Raw genomic sequence first — 17,338 nt, forward strand, 5'->3', positions numbered from 1 at the left:
ATTTAATTTGTATATTTCACAGATGTTTCCGCGAACTGACAGTTTTTAGGTTAGAAAGGTGCAAAAGTGCAGAATCACTCCAGCATCCCCTTAAGACCTAAGATGCTCTCGAACGTACACGGGGAGAATTCTTTCTTAAAATTTATCCGGAAAATCGTGTAATCGTGGAACAACGTGTTTCAATCGAAGTTTACTTCGAGGGGCCGAGGTAGCGTAAAGTCTACTGAAAGATTCGCGTTACGCTTGTAAAACAGTTTCTTTGTTTCTCACAAATATACGATTTTTGTTTCAGCTCTGACCGATTCAATCATCACCGGCGTGGATTGACAGGCGCACATGTGCGTCCGGCGAAATGTCAGCGATGTAGGCCACGAACGCATATATCTGCCTGACGAGTCTCCTGGTCCTTCTTTTTGCGGAAAAAGATACGCCATCCCCGTTCGTCATCGCGTGTCTCGTGTCGTCCGCGATCATTTAGCTCTGCTCCGCGCTCGGAGGAGCGAAACGCCGCCCGACGAGCGAGAGATGCCTCGCCGACGAGGGGTAAACCGCCGAGGGCATTGTGGTGTACAGATTTGCGGCATTACTGGGCATCACTAGGCATGCTTTGGGCATCAGCGGGTGTTATTTGGCCTTGCTAGGACGATACAAAGAATCTAAAAAGATAACGTTGTGCTAGTGAAGGAAGTTTTCCTGCTGCCAGTGGTGTCAGATTATTCACCTTAATTATTTTAATACTTGCTGGCGATAGAATATCCTAAATTTGATTCTAAAAAGACAAAACAAGATAAAGTAATGCCCCACCGGGCATTGGTAAGCATCGGTGTACATGATTTTGGTCAGCGGTTTACCCCACGCTCGCCGAGCTCCGATCTCCGGCGAGATGAGATTGTCCGTCCCGCGGTCTCGGGGCGCGTCGAAAGACCGTGTCGGTTCTAATCGCGAGAGGCGAGACGCCAAATCAATCGTGTATTGTCCCGGTGAGAAAAATTGCATCGGCGTCGGTGTATACCCCGACACGTCGAATTGGACGAGATCGCAGTAACACAACCGATGATCGCGTTATTGCGAGCGAACGTGACGGACGTGACGGAACTCCGAGAGCCGGGCTCCCACGCTGTGCGCACGTGTGCGTGGAAAGATAAAAGTCCTCCCGCGGCGTGTCTTTCTCTCACTCTCCGTCCCCGTGGCGGGGGATTCACGTTTTTCCAGCCGACTTTCCTCCTCCGAGCGTTCGGCGGCGGTCCGTGGACCGTAAGGACCTAAGCGGAGAGATTGTCGCGAGCGTTTACGATGCCGTAGCAAGACGCAAGTCGGAAGTCCACGCACAAACGATTGTCGTAGACGTATGTCGCCTCGCGATGCGATAGATGCGACAGTACGTCCGCGTCAATTCTTGGCGCGTTGTCCTCCGGCACCGACTCGAGCCTTACGACAGAATCGTAAACGGTTACGACACTCTTTCTGCTCAGGCCCTGAAGTCTAATCTACTCTCTACAAATCAATCGATGAATTATCACTGGAAACAGCGAGTAGTCACTGATTTGCAGTTTCCGCTGATTGACTTTTAGAGAGTACAGTGTGTACACTCTATTTTGTATGAGCGAATCAAATACGCTCAAAAGATTGATTGACAATGTACGATTGTACAATTTATCGACTTGCGCAAATTCTTTAAATGTACTTATTGGCTATAAAGTAGAATGTTTCTAGGCGCAAAGAGCACATTGTAGATTAGGCATCGGAGTGGGAGGAAAAGCATTCCGTCTCTCGGCGGACCTCACGCACACGCGTTATCGCGCGGTGACCGCCTACGCTCGGCAGCCGCTCGCACCCCAGTCTTGCTTCGTTGTTTGGACAACCTGCCAGACTGTTCCCCGGCAAATGGAAGCTACGAGGTCCTGCAGAGCAACGGTCGCTCACCGGGACCGTTAAAAAGAAAACTCAGCGAGCAAACGTGCGATTGTAGAAAGTATCTATCATAACAAGCGATTATTTCTGACAGCGTGAGATTCGACTCTAATCTCGTCTTCGGGGAGACGAACAAAAGATTAATTGAACACGACTGTCTTGTAATTAATTTCTACCTATTTTTTTTGTGAGAACGAACCGGAGAATAGAATTGAATGTTTAAACGTATCTTTATCATCAGCGGCGTTTACGTGTCGTTTTGTAAATTCAAGTTCTCTTTAATACGTCAGGCGTTTACCGCTTCGACGTATTAAACATGATGTATTAAATTCGCATGATCATACAAAACCGCGGAGTCGAGGTAAAATCTACTTCCACTCTTAGATTGCAAAATACCATCTTTCACGAAGACCCGCAGTGCATAGAGTCAAACGTGTTTTTCCCATCGGCGTTTACGCGTTGTTTTGCAAATTAATCCTCTCCTCTCGACGCGTATTTATAGCACCGGTGCATTAAATTCGCATGATCGTGCAAAAATGTAGATATACATATCGAGGTAAAATTAACTTGTACCTTTATAGATTACAATACTGGAGCAAAAAGACGGGCTATCTTATATTTGTACACTCGAGTTATATACGTGGACCTGGTTTACAATAATAGAGACGAGAAGTTATTACCCCACATACCTACGAAAGGTTAAGACGTGCGGAGGACGACCGCCCTCGCCTTCCGCAATTATCGTATTTACCTGCACCTCGGGGAGAAGCGTAAAATTTCGCCGATTATACAGAACGTGTAATCCTACTCTCTAAAAGTTAATCAGCGAATTGTCACTGAAAACAGTGAATAATCACTAATTCACAGTCACAAGTATACCACTGCGATTTTCAGTAGTAGAGGAAAGTCGCCTATTATGAGACAGGCTCCTAATACGAGATAGAGGAATTTTTTTATTCCACCAAAAATGTGTTGCCGTTGAAGCAGTCTGTTCAGTGGAAAATTGATTATTAGATCGTCGCGATAAACGATTTGTGATTGAATTTGAGCGTTGAAAACTTGCTCTCTCCTATTAGAAACCTATATCTCGTAATCTAATATTTATAACTGCAGATCAGTGACTATTCACTGTTTTCAGTGATACTTCACTGATTGACGTTTAAGAGAGTGAGTATAGCGCTGAATTAAGCCAACGACACTACTTTTCCTACTGGATTGCTTACGAGAATAAGGATGCAGAGTTTTAGATCAGGTGACGTAAGGCTAATCCCTGACTGGCTCTCGTAAGCAATCCAGTCGGAAAAATGGTATCGTGCGCCTTTATTCAGTGGCTATACTTACAACTGTTTTCGGTGATAACGCGCTGATTGACTTTTAGAAAGTACGTCTGGCGTGCGCCGCGGTCCTAAGGGCAATTTGCATCAATTTTTCACGGCAGCGCCGCAAGTTTGTTCGAACCCACTTGAAATTGGACGGAGTAACTCGTAAGAATGCGAGTTTTACGGCCCGTTAAGATCTCACCGCTCGTATCTGAAACTTAGAGTCCTTTCACCTTCCGTCGTTTCGGAGCGCTCGAGAAGTGTCGATCGCCTTTCCGGCGAGATCGACTCGAGATAAATCAAAGACACCGTGGATGAAAGGCGGCTTTGTACCGTCCGGGAGAACGCACCCTCCTCGGTGTCCCAAGACGCCGACGGACGTGTTAAGCGCGTGGGTAGCAGGCAGCCCGCAAAAACGTCAAGCCCAGCAGCGTCCCGTGGTCGTAAACCATCGACGGATGTGTCGAATGAATCCGCCTGGTCGGCAGTTTATGGTACGCGCGCGGCAATTGACCCACATTGTGCCGTAAGCCGCAGGAAGGGGGACCCATAGAGGGTCTGGACCGAATTATCAGGACACCGGGCGACGCACGAGCGTGAGGGGTGACTTGATTAGCCAATTATCGCCGCGCGTGAAACAGTCGACAGTCCTAGACCTAGAGGGGACGGGGGGGGAGGGGGGTGAGAGACGGAAAAGGGTCCGAACGTCGGACGAGACCGCTGTCGTCTCTCCGGGGGGAGGAGAGCCCGACCGAATCCAGGACAAGGCGATTGAAACGTCAGCTTTATCCTTGAACGGTGCAAAAGGATTCCCGCGGCTCTCTTGGCGGAATCAATTCGCCGCCGCCCGCTCCGCGGGTTGTTCGCGTTCTCACCTAAACTCGCCTATCGACAGGTCCTATTGAGCGCGCGGCGGAATCAAAGGGAGCCGGGGGCGCCGCGCGGGGATACGGCGGTCGCGGCGCAGATATGTTACGTTTAAAATATTTTTGCCCCGGCGCGTAGCCTTGCTCCACATACGGCTCGCTATCCTCCTAAGGCTCACGGCGGTGGGAGATATTTTTCTCATTCAACGAGAGAGGACGCCGAGCGGAAATTACCGCGGCTATCGCGCGCTAAACTAAATTCACGCGCCGCGGTTGAATTTACACGTCCAACGCGCGGCGTGTTGGGCACACGGACGTCTCCTCTTGTATTCTTTTACAAGATATAATACCCGCATTGTATACTATAATATATAACGCGCTACGCTATTTTTTCACATTTTTCCCTCGAGATCGTATCGGCTCTCGCGTCGCTTCTTGTCGCTCTTACAGCCAAAGTCAGTGACGAAATCATCTCTGCGGCGAGATGTGACAGAGGCCGAATCAGACTAGTAATTGCCGACTCGGATTGGATTGACGATTGGCGATTGGCGATTGTCCTCTGGCCAATGAGAGCAAAGCAGCCAGCGATTTAATCGGCTCTCATTGGCTAGGAGACAATCCCAATCCAATTCGCGTCGACAATTGTTAGTCTGATGGCAAAAAGCAATCCGTAAACGCTTAAGACTGTCTTACAATTAGTCGTGACGTAAGGCAAGGCAGAGAAAAATGTAAGTCGTATACAATAGCCTTTCACGATTTACGTTTTTCTCTGCCTTGCCTTACATCTACGACTAAGTCTTAAGCGTTCACGGGTCGTTCTTGCCGTCAGCTTAACAGTTACGTCAAGCCTATTTGAGACGTACAGTTACACTTGAGGGTAAAGCGTTAACGTTGCGAGACGCGCGATAGATTTTTGGGCGACTCGCGAGAAACCTTTCGCGAAATAACTTTCGCGCCGTCGTTTCCGCTCGGAGCTTTCTGATTATCCGCCAGGCGTAATAAAACGCCGGCCTAGCATATCCGACAGCGGGCGCGGCGCGGGGGGGCAGGATGCGTCCATCGTCTAGTTCCGCGTAATTTCTGCGGGCAACCAATGGTTCGCCGTGTACGCCCGGGCACCGCGTGCGGGCGGTTAAATGCCGGTAATTGTTTGTTATTTCGCCGTGTTCCGCAGGCGGATTACACGAATTACGCTGCAGCGAGAATTAAGAGGCGCGGCGCGGCCGCGCTCCGTTTTTCCGAAAGAGAAGCCGCATTTTCTTCCGGCTCTCTCTCTCTCCGGGACTTTTCCGACGCATCGACAGTCGTTGGCGCGACAAAGGGATCGGGAATGACCGCCGGCGGAAAGATATTTTTCTTCCTTTATGCCTTCCCCCTCACTCTGCCACTCTGGCTCTCTTTCTCCCTCCCACCCCTCCTCTTCCTTTCGGTGACAATGACGTTTGAATGGAACGTCTCGCATGCACGGCGAGACTTATCGTCTATCAGTTTATTGAATGAGAAAAGGCGGTTCTGGAAATAAACGCGGTGCGCGCGTCGCGCGATTCAATAGAATGCCATCGAGGGTACACGTGGATGTTCGTAATGACCTTCGCGCTCGGGAAGATGCGCGTGACGTAAAATGTATCGGTCTTTCTGTCACAGATTTCCGGTTTCGTCTGGGCGAATATCGAGCCCGACCGACCAGCCGAGTCGAGCCGAGCCGGCCGCGACGCGGACCCGACCGTCCGTACCGGCAACTTCTCCGGCTTATGCGGCTCCAACCGCGCCATCGTTCGCCGCTGGCACAGTTACCTTTCCGGTTCCACCTTGCGGCGTAGCTCGAGCTCGTCGAAATCCATGAGATTTGAACGAGGAGCGTGGAACCGGGCGCGAAACGGAGATAAAGCCGGAGCAAGAGATTGTTGCCGAAGCGCGAAAATATATCCTTCGCCTTGATTTATATATATGAGAGTCCCCTATTATGAGACAGGGGATATCCCGGCATGAGACAGCGGGGTCTCTGCTAAATTAATAGGCACCGTCCGTTGCTTCTACCACGAATGCAACGGAGTGAAATGTCTGTTAAATGGAAAATGCATCGTTCATGAAAGATTTGCGAAATTGAATATCGAAAACCCGCTGTCCCGCCGCTATAAAAATGTATCATAGAAGTTTGTCTCACAATAGGCGGCTTTCCTTTACAATTCTGCACGGTATCGCGAGCCGAGCTCGCGCGTAAGGCACCTGAGCAGAACGGCCGTCTTGTTTTGCGTCTCAAATCTTTGTCTTAAAGTAACGCACAATAACTGTCTTGAAGAATACGAGACAGCTATTCTGCTCAGCCCTATAAGTTTTAAGAATGGCACCACGGTCGATTGACACGCGGCCGTGTCGCGAGCCTCGCCGTACGACGGCGGCCTGTGCGTCACTGTACAGATGAAAAAATTTCATCGCGCGCGGAAGGTTTAATTAACCGTCGTTTAATTAATCCTCCCTACAGCGAGGGGTTGTATTCACACGCCGCGCGGCCTTTGAGCGGCACCCCAGTAACCTTCACCGGCGTAAACGGAAGGTTAAAGATATCTTTTATACGTCACATCGCGCATATAATGACGTCAGCGTTAAAGTCTCGTGTTTTTGCAATCCGGTTTCACGACACGCGCCGCGCGGGACGGCCTGCGCCTCGTTACGTAAAAGCACCTAGGACCCTTGCGTCACTCGTTATTTTTTTTTCACCTGCCGGCGTCGTCAACGGGAGCTCCATTCAATTTACGCGTATCGGGAGAATCGCGCCGGGATTGTCCCGCGTCTGACAAGTATTTAGAACCGCGAGCGCGAACGGGAGCGATCGGGGAGTATCGAAGGCTGTAAATTGATCGCCGCGTTTGTCAGACGGCTAATTTCCCCCTTTTTTTCCCCCCGTATCAGCTCAATCGCCCCGTCCGATCGGCCATACGCGCGCGAGCTCTCGCCCGCTAATTGGTATCGCGCGACAAAAAATTGCGCTCGCTTGCAAAAGAGCGCAGAAATAAATCCGCTGACACCCGCGGAACGCGGCGGCCTCGTCCATTGACTCTCGCCATTAATTCCAATATTTTCAGACAATACACCATTTCCCGTGTCTCCCGCGCGTTTATCCCGAGTGTTAAAACCAGGAGGAGACGGGGGGTGGGAGGGGGATTTTGCGTTTCTGTTTGCACACAATTCCGCTGGCGATACCGCGGATCGATACACACCACTTTCTCCGGCCACTCGACAGCGCGCTATTTCCATCTCGCTTTTGACATTGAATTCAACGCTCACGCGTTTACCGTGGAACAATAGACGGAGCCGCTCCGCAGGGACGAGCGGCGCGGACAAAACCTACATACGCGGGGCCAAAACAAGGGGTAATAAGATCGTTTGTGACTGCCGACCGCGACGTCTCCCCTACGCAGGTGTCATTGATAAGCTCGTTTCGGCCTGAATGAACGGGCAAATTTAAGGGACAAATTTTCATCCCCAGCGTCACCTTCCGCAAACGTAATTTACCAAAGCAAATTCGGTAGCTCGCACTAGCGCGCACCGAGGGCACACTGAGGCTTGTTCGTGGCCAATTCTTATAATTAAGTTTGTCTTAAATACATATTCGAAAACTATAAAAGAAATAATTTAAATTAATTATTTAAAAAAATAATCCGTACATTTAGGCCCAATTTCACAGTGGCTAGTTTCTTTTATTTAAGGATCGACTTGAATATCTCTTGAAATCTTTCTTGACCAGTAAGGCCCAGTTTTACAGTGGCTAGTCAGCTTAGCTAGTTGTTAAGTAGCGATGCCAACCACTGAAACCACAAAATTCGGTAAGCTATTTACAAGGTTTGATTTTGACAAGTTGCATTTTCGCAAATAAGCTTAAAAAATATACATACATATACGTATATATTAATATATTGATATTTTTGTATATGTATATATATATGAACCTTGTAAATAGCTTACCGAATTTTGTATCAATGGTTGTCATCGCTACCTAACAACTAGTTAAGCTAACTAGCCACTGGGCCTTACTGGTTAAGAAAGATTTCAACAGATATTCAAGTCGATCCTCAAATAAAAGAATCGACTACAAACAAGCCTCAGTGTGCACACAGTGCGCACTGGTGCGAGCAGCCCAATTCGTCATTAGTCGCGCTTCGCAATCTCTCTCGCGTCCCGGGCGATCCGCGTGCAATCCCGAGAGAAATTTCGCGATAATCGTCACCCACTCGATCGGCACGGGGATTCTGTAACTTGTTGTCGATGGTTCTCGGTATCGTTAACTGACGGCGGCGAATAAAAGAAGCCACGACAATGTAACGACAGCGGCACCGCATAACGAGACACGCGCAGCTACAGCTTTCGTTGTTGCCGCTAGTTGACGATACCGAAAACCATCGACAAGTTACGGAGTCCCCGCGCAGAAACGCGTCGCGGCGGTTCTGAGATAATCCACCGGCAAGCACATTTTTCCCCGACGATCGTCGCAGGTCGATCGGCGCCGTCGGTGACTTTTTTCATCATCGCCCGCGCTGCCTCCGGGACCCTCCGAGTATTATCGCAAAGTGTACCGGGGAACACAACCAGCCGTATCTCCCGTGTTTTGAAACGCTCGCGCTGCTCACAAAAGGCCGTCCGCTATGGAAAACCGGTACGGAAAATGTCACGGCCTTCCGTCGTCCGATCGCAGCGCAAAATAGCAAAGTCCCCTATTATGATACAGGCTCCTAATACGAGACAGCGGGGTTTCTACCAAATTAATAGGCATCGTCTGATTCCACCGCGAATTTATTGCCCCTGGAGTGAGATCTGCCTGGTGGAAAATTCATTAGATCGTGTAATCGTCGCGAAAGAAGATTTGTGATTGAATTTGGATGTTGAAAACCTGCTGTCTCATATTAGAAGCCTATTTCACAATAGGGGACTTTCCTCTTTCAATACCTTTGACGCTACGCAATATGTAGCCTACGTTTTTACAGACAATTCTTTTTTATCTATAAAGAAACTTTCCTACTGTTTCTTTAACCGCGATAAATTATCTATACCTTCCTGTCGGTAGGCGCATTATTACTTTGCGTACTGTAAATAAAGCGATAAGATGGAATTACTATTAGTGATGATTACGTTATTAAATTTAGAGTGGATAGTTTGTTGAAAACCTGCTGTCTTAAGAAGCCTATCTCATAATAGGCAACTTTCCTCTACATTCGACCCCACGCCGGACGAAGGATTAACGGAACGACGCCCGAGTCGAAATTTTGATACTATTTTGACACTTTTAAGGATAATTTACACCTACAGAGACCAGCAATAACCTACTTTGATGACATTATAATTTTTTACTCCTCCCTTGAATCTTTAATTCTAAACATTTACGGTAGTTCCTACTTTAAAGGACCTACTTTAATGCTACATTGGCAAAAGTAGAAATTTCCGACACTACCAGTTTTAAAGTAGGAGTAAAGCTTGTACTTGCAGTTCGACCTCTTTTGCTGTCTTAGGTCCTACTGTATAATAGAATTAAAAGTTCAACATGGGGTTAAAATTTCGACTCTGGCCGAGTCGACATTTTCGTATTATTTTGACACTTTTAAGGATAATTTACACCCACTTAGCTAATCTATACACCTACATAGACCAGCAATAACCTACTTTGATGACATTATAATTTTAATCCTCCCTTGAATCTTTAATTCTAAACATTTACTTCAGCTCCTACTTAAAAGGACCTACTTTAGTGCTAAATTGGCAAAAGTAGAAATTTCCGACACTACCAGTTTTAAAGTAGGAGTAAACTTTGTACTTGCAGTTCGACCTCTTTTACCGTCTCAGGTCCTACTGTATAATAGAATTAAAGGTTTCAACACGCGGCAAAAATTTCGACTCGGGTGGAGCGACGAAATTCGACGACTCCGGTGCGGGGATTCCGCGGAGATTTTCAGCCGGCTCGATATCCCGGGCACGCGGAAACGCGTCGAACGGAGGCGGCGAGCGCGCTGCCTCCGCGCCGGCGGTTTAGATTATTTTTTAAGTGGGCGTAATACGCGGATACGGAGGCAGCATCTGCGGTGCAATTTACACGCGTGCAACGGTGTTAGCGAAGCATATCGCTGGAAAGGCCAGCTGGCTTCCCTCCCCTTCCCACCAAGTTCCGGATCGGTATTAAGCGTCATTTTTCAAATGCGCCGCGTGTATTACATATATGTTGCGAGTGTCGATACAACGTGCAGCACGCGGGGCTCTAACGGTGATCGAGCTCCGAGTTTACAAACCGCCGCGAATACGCATCGCCGCTCCCGATGCCTTTTCCGCGTTTCCGCGCGCGGTGGAGCACCGCTCCGGTTAGTTTGCCAAGGCGAACGTTAGATTAATATTATTTCCACAAAGAGCAAACAATAATCTCCGCCGCGGTAATCTTCGCTGCGTAACGATCCCCGCAACACGGAGGAGCTAATTGAAGAATTTAAAAGACGGTGGCTCACACGGGCGGACTTTCGTTTCAACTTTTGTTTCAGCGCGCGCCGCTGGAGCAACGGCGAAATAACGAAGGGGCAAGGGTGTACGATGAATTAAAAGGGCGAAACACTGACGGAATAAATTTGCATTCCCCACCGCTACCTTCCGCCCCCCCCCCTGCAAACGGCGGATACCGAGACGAATCGCCGCGGCGCGAGGTCGAGAAGCCATCGGGAGGGAGGGCCGGGAAACCTTTGGAAACCGGAGGGAAATCGTACCCTCGAAGCGTGATATCGCAAGTTGCGTATCCCACACAATTAGGAGGCGCAAAAGTCGGTCGTTCTCGAAATCTTGTGTGACCATCGCGCGCTTCCGGCGCGCGTAAAAACCGCCGCGCGCGGCGGCCGCGAGGCACCGCAGCCATTTTTAACGGATCGCAAATGCACAAAGCGTAACAATGACGGGCCCCGTACCGTAATCGGCACGTACGCGCGCACGTATATAACTGGGAAATGCGCCTCGTTGTTTACAGCCTAGCGGTTTTCCGCGCGCGGCTCGCACGTCGCACGTGACCGTCGCTATCCGCGGCGCGCGCTGATAAAGCGAGACGCGCGCGGCCGCCAGGATAATGCGCGTTTCGCGCCCGATTAGAGGCTAATGCCAAGGTCCCTCCTCCTCACCCTGTTAAAGGGTGAAGTCATCTTTAGCGCGGCACGAAGCGTGCACTTTGCGTTATCGGGCGCGAGTTCAATTTTTTGCGACGGACACTTAACGAGAGCTCGACGACCACGAGCTTCTCCCGGTCGACGCACACGGCTCGGTCTGATTTTTTTACGACTGTTCAATTGACCGTTTCAACAGTGGAATGAGATTAATTTCGATAGGCGAGAATCGTCGGCCGCTGTCGGCGTTTTGAGAGGCTGAACGAAGCTCGAGGGAACAACGCGCGGTCTGTGCCTTAAGCCTCATCTACAACGTGCTCTTTGCGTCTGAAAACATTCTGTATAAGCAAATGAAAGCGCTTGAAAAATTTGCCAACAAAATATTGTGCACTAGGAATCACCGATGCCCGCCCATGTACGTGTATGCGAGTCGGGGTTGGCTGGAAAAATCCAGGGGTTGGAAAAACCGTGGTGAATTCCAGTTCTTATCGTCGTAAGATTAGATTACCGTTGTAGATTAGGCCTCGGAAAATAAATAACGCTAAGGAAATGATGCAAGGAGAGAACTTCCTCTTGAAATTTATCCGAGAATTTTCTCTTGAAATTTACCCGGACAATCACGCAATCGCGGGACAACATGGCATTTTGAAGACCTTTACGAGAGTTTTCCGAAAGGCCATGTTGTCACACGATTACACGAGTTTCAGGCTAAATTTTCAGAGAAAATGCTCTCCGTGTGCATTTCAATCTTACCGGAGTAGTTAAATGCAACAAGTTACCTTAGCAAACATTCTTATGACGCCAGCAAAAAGACTGTGGTAATTTAAACTAGATTTTGACCGGAATAAAAAAATTCACGCTCTTGTCGCGCACAAAATTGTTAGCTTGATTTGGAAAGAGAGTTGGTCCGTTCGATGCCGGTCGTTTTAGCCGCGAGATGCTGTTACGTGGCAAAACGAAATTGTGCGTCTCTGAAATCGTGAGATCATACTTTCCTCAACGTTACTCGAGGCCCGTCCCACTCTGGGAAAAAAAGGACAGTTGGCAACCCATTTTGAGGCCCACAATTAGTAATCGAATTATCTGAATTGTTCGTAACTCCACTTTGGGAAAAATTTTGACAGTTTTTTTGGTAGTTAAGCAACTTAACATTTCGGTTAGTGCCTCTTGAGTGAAAATTATCTTCGCGTTACTGAATATCGACAGAACCAATTGAGAGAATTGATTAGTGCTACTTAAAAATCTTGGATACAGATAGAGAATAGCTAGTTGCGATTTTTAGTTACGTGAGGTGAAATTCGTAAAAGATTAGAGTCGCGAACAATTCAAATAATTCGATTACTAATTGTGGGCCCCAAAATTGGTTGCTGACTGTCTTTCTTTTCCCCCGGAGCAATAGTTTGCGATTGTGCCTAATCAACAGCGAGCGCAAAATTCCGCTCGAACCTTAATTGGGGGCTAATTGACGGATTAAATTCAATTCTGAAAATACCGGAATGACGCCCCGGGGCGGATATTTAAAGATCCATACTCGTTAAAAAGGAATTAGATAGAGACGACGGCTTAATCTTCCGAAATTAGCGCTCGAAAATTCCTCTCGAGACTCCCCGTCACGTTCCGTGTGTGTCTAAATAATTTTTTAACGTACGAACGAAATATTAAAAGTAGATTATAAGAGTTAAGGAAAGGCGGGGCGGGGTAATGTCAGAATACAACGCTGTCCATTATCGTGCGTTCGCCGATAACAAATGAACCACGCGAGCTAAAGAGCGAGGGACGTAGACGCCTCACCGAAAGGGAAGTAGCTTTATCGGGGCTCATAGCGTGGGACCTATCAAAATGCAGCTAATCTAAAGTAAACGTACCCGGGCCCCGATATCCATATCGCGAATCGACGACGGGAAGTTCGTGCCGGGTGCGTGCGACAGCAATCGCGCGGGACTTACCGCGGCGTGCAGCACGCGACACTATTGATCAAAGTGAAACTCGAGATTTTCAAGCGAGTTTACCCGCTCACGGTTCAATTGCGATCGCTGTGGGCGGACCGATAGGCTCGAACGGTAGAAATGTGAAGGTCTCGTTCGGCCTTCGGTCTCTTTGAAGTTTCGCAAAAAAAAAAGAAAAAAAATTTCTGCAGCATCACGTGGAATATCGGCAAAATAATATTCCTCGTTTATTTAGACTTCGCTCGTTCCTCGTCTTCAGCTGCGTCGACGGAGAGAAGATCCGAGATCTCCCCTTTCCTCCCCCCCCTCACTCTCTCTCTCTCTCTCTCTCTCTCTCTCGGTGTCCAGGGAGAGGCACGGAATCGCTAACTCGCTTAACGTTAACTCGATGTTTACGACCTGCGGTAAAACGCGAAAATCGATAGACCGAGCAAGCGTGTGTCGCGCGCGCGGACGCGGACATCCGCGTGTTAACTTTGCTCGGCGCGAGACACTATACCGTGTCCCCTGATCGGGAAACCGGCCGATCTACCGCAGAGCGATCGACCGGTCGCGCCGACGCCGACGCCGATGCCGTCGGGACGACGATGACGGGACGGGGCGAGACGCCGGGAAGGCGGCGTCTAATCGTTCAATTAACCCGAGTCGTACCGCTGAACGGTATGAATATTCGAGCGGCACGGGATGCCGAGACGGGGCAGGCGTCCGCGGCGACGAGAGATCGTCGAGGGGGACGCGTCACCCAAGGTCGATCTACGCGCGCATTCTTATCGCGCGCGATTGACGGACGATGGCATTCCAATTACGGCCCCCGTAGACGCGGACACGAGGCCACTCGAGACGAAAACCTTTTTGCAGAAACGAACACGAGCGGATTCCCCGGGGCCCGCGAGGGAACTCGGCTTGCCGGAATTAAAATCTGAAGTGTTCGGAGATAAGTCGCGACAGACAGCGAGTCGCGCGAAGCGAGACACCGCGTCGCATTAAATTAAATTACGGTAATGCGACGCGGTATTGTATTAAAAATTCTCGCGAGGCGAGCGCGCAATCCCCTAAGCGGCCCTTCGTGTAGCGAGAATTTTTCCCTTAAATAACGACCGCTGGTGGATCCTAAAAGAATGTTCGAAAGAGTCTTCTTGCTCGTTCGAACCGAACACATGTGCGAAGGGCCTGAAAACGGCCCTTGGTCGCTAATCCCCCGGGGATTAGGAGCCTAACTTCGCCCTTTGTGTGCAAAGCCGCGCGTTTTCAGTTCCAGCTTCGCAAGGGAGAAGTGCATATGCAAAATTGCACGGCTCGAGGGTTAAGGCCCAAACAATGCCAGGCAACAGACGACAGAAACAGGGAATAGAATTTCTGACGCGTTGGATTGGTTGGAAGAAATTTTCCGACGAATCCAACGCGTCAAAAATTCTATTCCCTATTCCTGTTGCCTGGCACTGTGTGATAGGCTTTAAGGCTGGTTTACATTTGTCGCGCGACAAATTTTTCCACGTGCGCTGGTTGGCCGCAGAATAGAAAAGTCGTCGAGTCTCTAGAGATTTTCTATTCCGCAGCCAGTCAACACGCTTGCAAAAATTTGTCGTACGACAAATGCATATTAAGCCAGCGCCACACTGCCATATTTTTGTCTGGGTAACAGAAATCCTTTCTGAGGGTGTGCGCACGGCGAATCGACAAATTTGTCCTCCACACCGTACACGAATATATACGAATCGTGAATCGCGCGGCAAAGTGCGGCGCTAGCTTTGGGGCTGGAGCGGCCTGCGTTCCGCTACACCGGCCTGTAATTAATGCGCGCTTCCTGTCGCGCGTGCGAAGAGCGTCGCGTCGCGAGCGCCGAAATTGAATCGCGGACGATCGACGTTTCGCGCCGCGCCGTTCAATTAAGAGCGATTGATAGCGGCTCTGCCTTGATAAATATGCCGCTTCGGGGCCGCGCGCGGGCTTCCGCGTGTGGAATAAAGCGGAAATAAAAATTCGCATGATAAATTTACGTTGCTTCGACACGGCATGCGTGTCGTGCGTGCGCTAAATTCTCTCTCTCTCGCTCTCTCTTATTTTTTCTCCCTTCGCACAGCAGGCACTGCAGGCAGGCCTCCCGCTTTCGACGCGTATTTCTTTTTTTTCCCCTCGGACACACGCGGCGCGTCACGGCGACGTGTCGCTTCGAAAACGCTCGAGAGGCCAACGGCTGACTCCCCCTCCCTGTCCCCCTCCTTCGAATAATTCGGAGACGCAAAGAAGACTCGTTCGAATATCCTTTTAGGATCGTCTAGTACGGGGACGCCGGGGCATCTCCGGTGCGCCTCGAGCCTCGAATGATTAATTCAGGGCCTCGCGCGGCGAGCGAGAATCAATATTCGACAACAGGCAACAGCTGATCGGCCGACGGACAAAAGTGTCGCACGACCGTCGCGCCGATCGCGACTTTTGAAGAAGACGCCGCGGCTGGCGATAGAAATAATAAATGAAGCGCGAGCGCGAGCGATCGTGAGATCCGTGGCGGCGGATAACGCGAAGACGGGCAAAAAGTGGAGCGACCGCCGCTAACTAAGCGATATTTCGCTCCAGAAAAAGAGAAGGAGGGAAGGGAGGGAGGGAGGGGGGGAGGGAGAAAAGAGGAGACAGCGGAAGAGCGCTCTCCGTAACGCCGTTCTCCGGAAAGAAGGAATAGAAACGCGCGCGCGTGGACGAGGCGCGTGCGATTGCGACACGCGACACGGGATACGCGCGGCGTCGCGGGCGCAAGGTGCCTCTCCGCGGTTCCCCCCGGGAGACGGAGACAGGTTACTCACGTTGGATGCTGCGGCGTCAGCATAGCGGCGCCTCCGGGTGAAAGAGAGACTCGCGCGAGGACGGCGCCGCGGGGAGCAGCGCGCATTCGCGTCCGGGGATCTCCCTCTCTCCCTCTCTCTCTCTCTCTTTCGGGGACGACGTGCCTCAGGAAGCGGCGGCGGCGGCGGCGGCTGCTGCTGCTGCTGCTGCGGTTGCGGTTGCGGCGGCGAGGACAGCGACGACCACGGTGTACGCGCGTTCAAAGCGCATCCGGCATCTCCGCCGCCGCGGCCTCCCTCGATCGCGAACTCGTGGTACGCGAGTAGTAGCTCGTGGCGCGTACAGGGCGAGCCGCCGACGATACTCCTCTCCCGCGTGCCGAACCCGGAGTGCGGAGCGCGAGGTAGGATAACCGTTGACGGGAACGCTGCTCTCGCCGAGAACGACACGACGATACTCGCCGCCCGACTCCGCGCGGGTCCTCCGCGACTTGGCTCTCCGCTCCACTCCGCTGCTAACTCCTTCTCACTCTCTCCCCCGCCGAGTCGCGTCCAGCGTACGCACGTCGCACAGCCGCAGAGCAACGGCAGCGCTCGTCGCGACGGACTGGAGGGGGGCAGTGATGGGAGATTGGAAGGATTTTCCGCGCACGCGCATTGAGCAAACTTCTGCGCAGCCTCACTGACGTACATATTAAATGACTATATCCACAAGGTTAATATACATATTTACAAGTACGTGTAAGCGGCGATCTGGTGGCACAGAGGATTGTGCCTTTGGTCTTGTAATCCGGAGATCCGGGTTCAAAACCAAACGAAAACGTTAGTTTTCGGATCGCCACATAGGTTGCTGTTGCCTATATGTATAATATAACACAATATTACATGGCAATTGCTCTGGGCTAGTTTGGTGTTTTTATAGGACCCGAGAATGTGTATTCTTGTTGGCTAGAACTATTCGTGCTTTCGTCATCGATGGTGAACTTATGTTCTGCATTTATAATTTAATAATATAATTTTAAATATACTCATATGGTGCATCATTCCACTCCTCTTGTCCAGTGTGCCGATCGCCCGAGTCTGGCGGTCTCTGGTATTGTTCTGATCTCTACTGTCTTGGTTTTCAAATTGAAGCGGATCTGTAGTCGACACTGCTCTGTGATGGTGTAATATATATTGACGATGTAAATATATATTGTTCTCCATCTAGCAATCTTGTTGGCTGGCTGCTGCTTTACTATACTCCTTTTCATCAACTATTTCCACCTGAGGGAAAGAAAGGGAAAGAACAATTAACACAGACGGCACACGACGTCCAATGGACGTCAATTTTTTGTTCTTATTTAGTCCAAACGTCCATGGACCTAATATGGACGTTTTAAGTGTACTTTAGGCATAGTA

At 50.0% G+C, this 17,338-nt stretch overlaps 1 protein-coding gene across 2 annotated transcripts in view; it reads right to left on the reverse strand.

Annotated features, from left to right (window-relative positions):
• LOC105559859 overlaps window positions 1-16,486 on the reverse strand; it is a 28,872-nt gene extending 12,386 nt beyond the window's left edge. For both annotated transcript variants that reach the window (XM_012008480.1, XM_012008479.1), the window contains exon 1: window positions 15,959-16,486. The gene's annotated coding sequence lies outside the window, so the exon portion shown is untranslated. The remainder of the gene's footprint in view (window positions 1-15,958) is intronic.
• Window positions 16,487-17,338: the final 852 nt, after the last annotated feature.

Source organism: Vollenhovia emeryi, unplaced genomic scaffold (genome assembly GCF_000949405.1).
Source record: "Vollenhovia emeryi isolate VEMERY1.0 unplaced genomic scaffold, V.emery_V1.0 DF939251.1, whole genome shotgun sequence".
Classification (NCBI taxonomy): Eukaryota; Metazoa; Arthropoda; class Insecta; order Hymenoptera; family Formicidae; genus Vollenhovia; species Vollenhovia emeryi.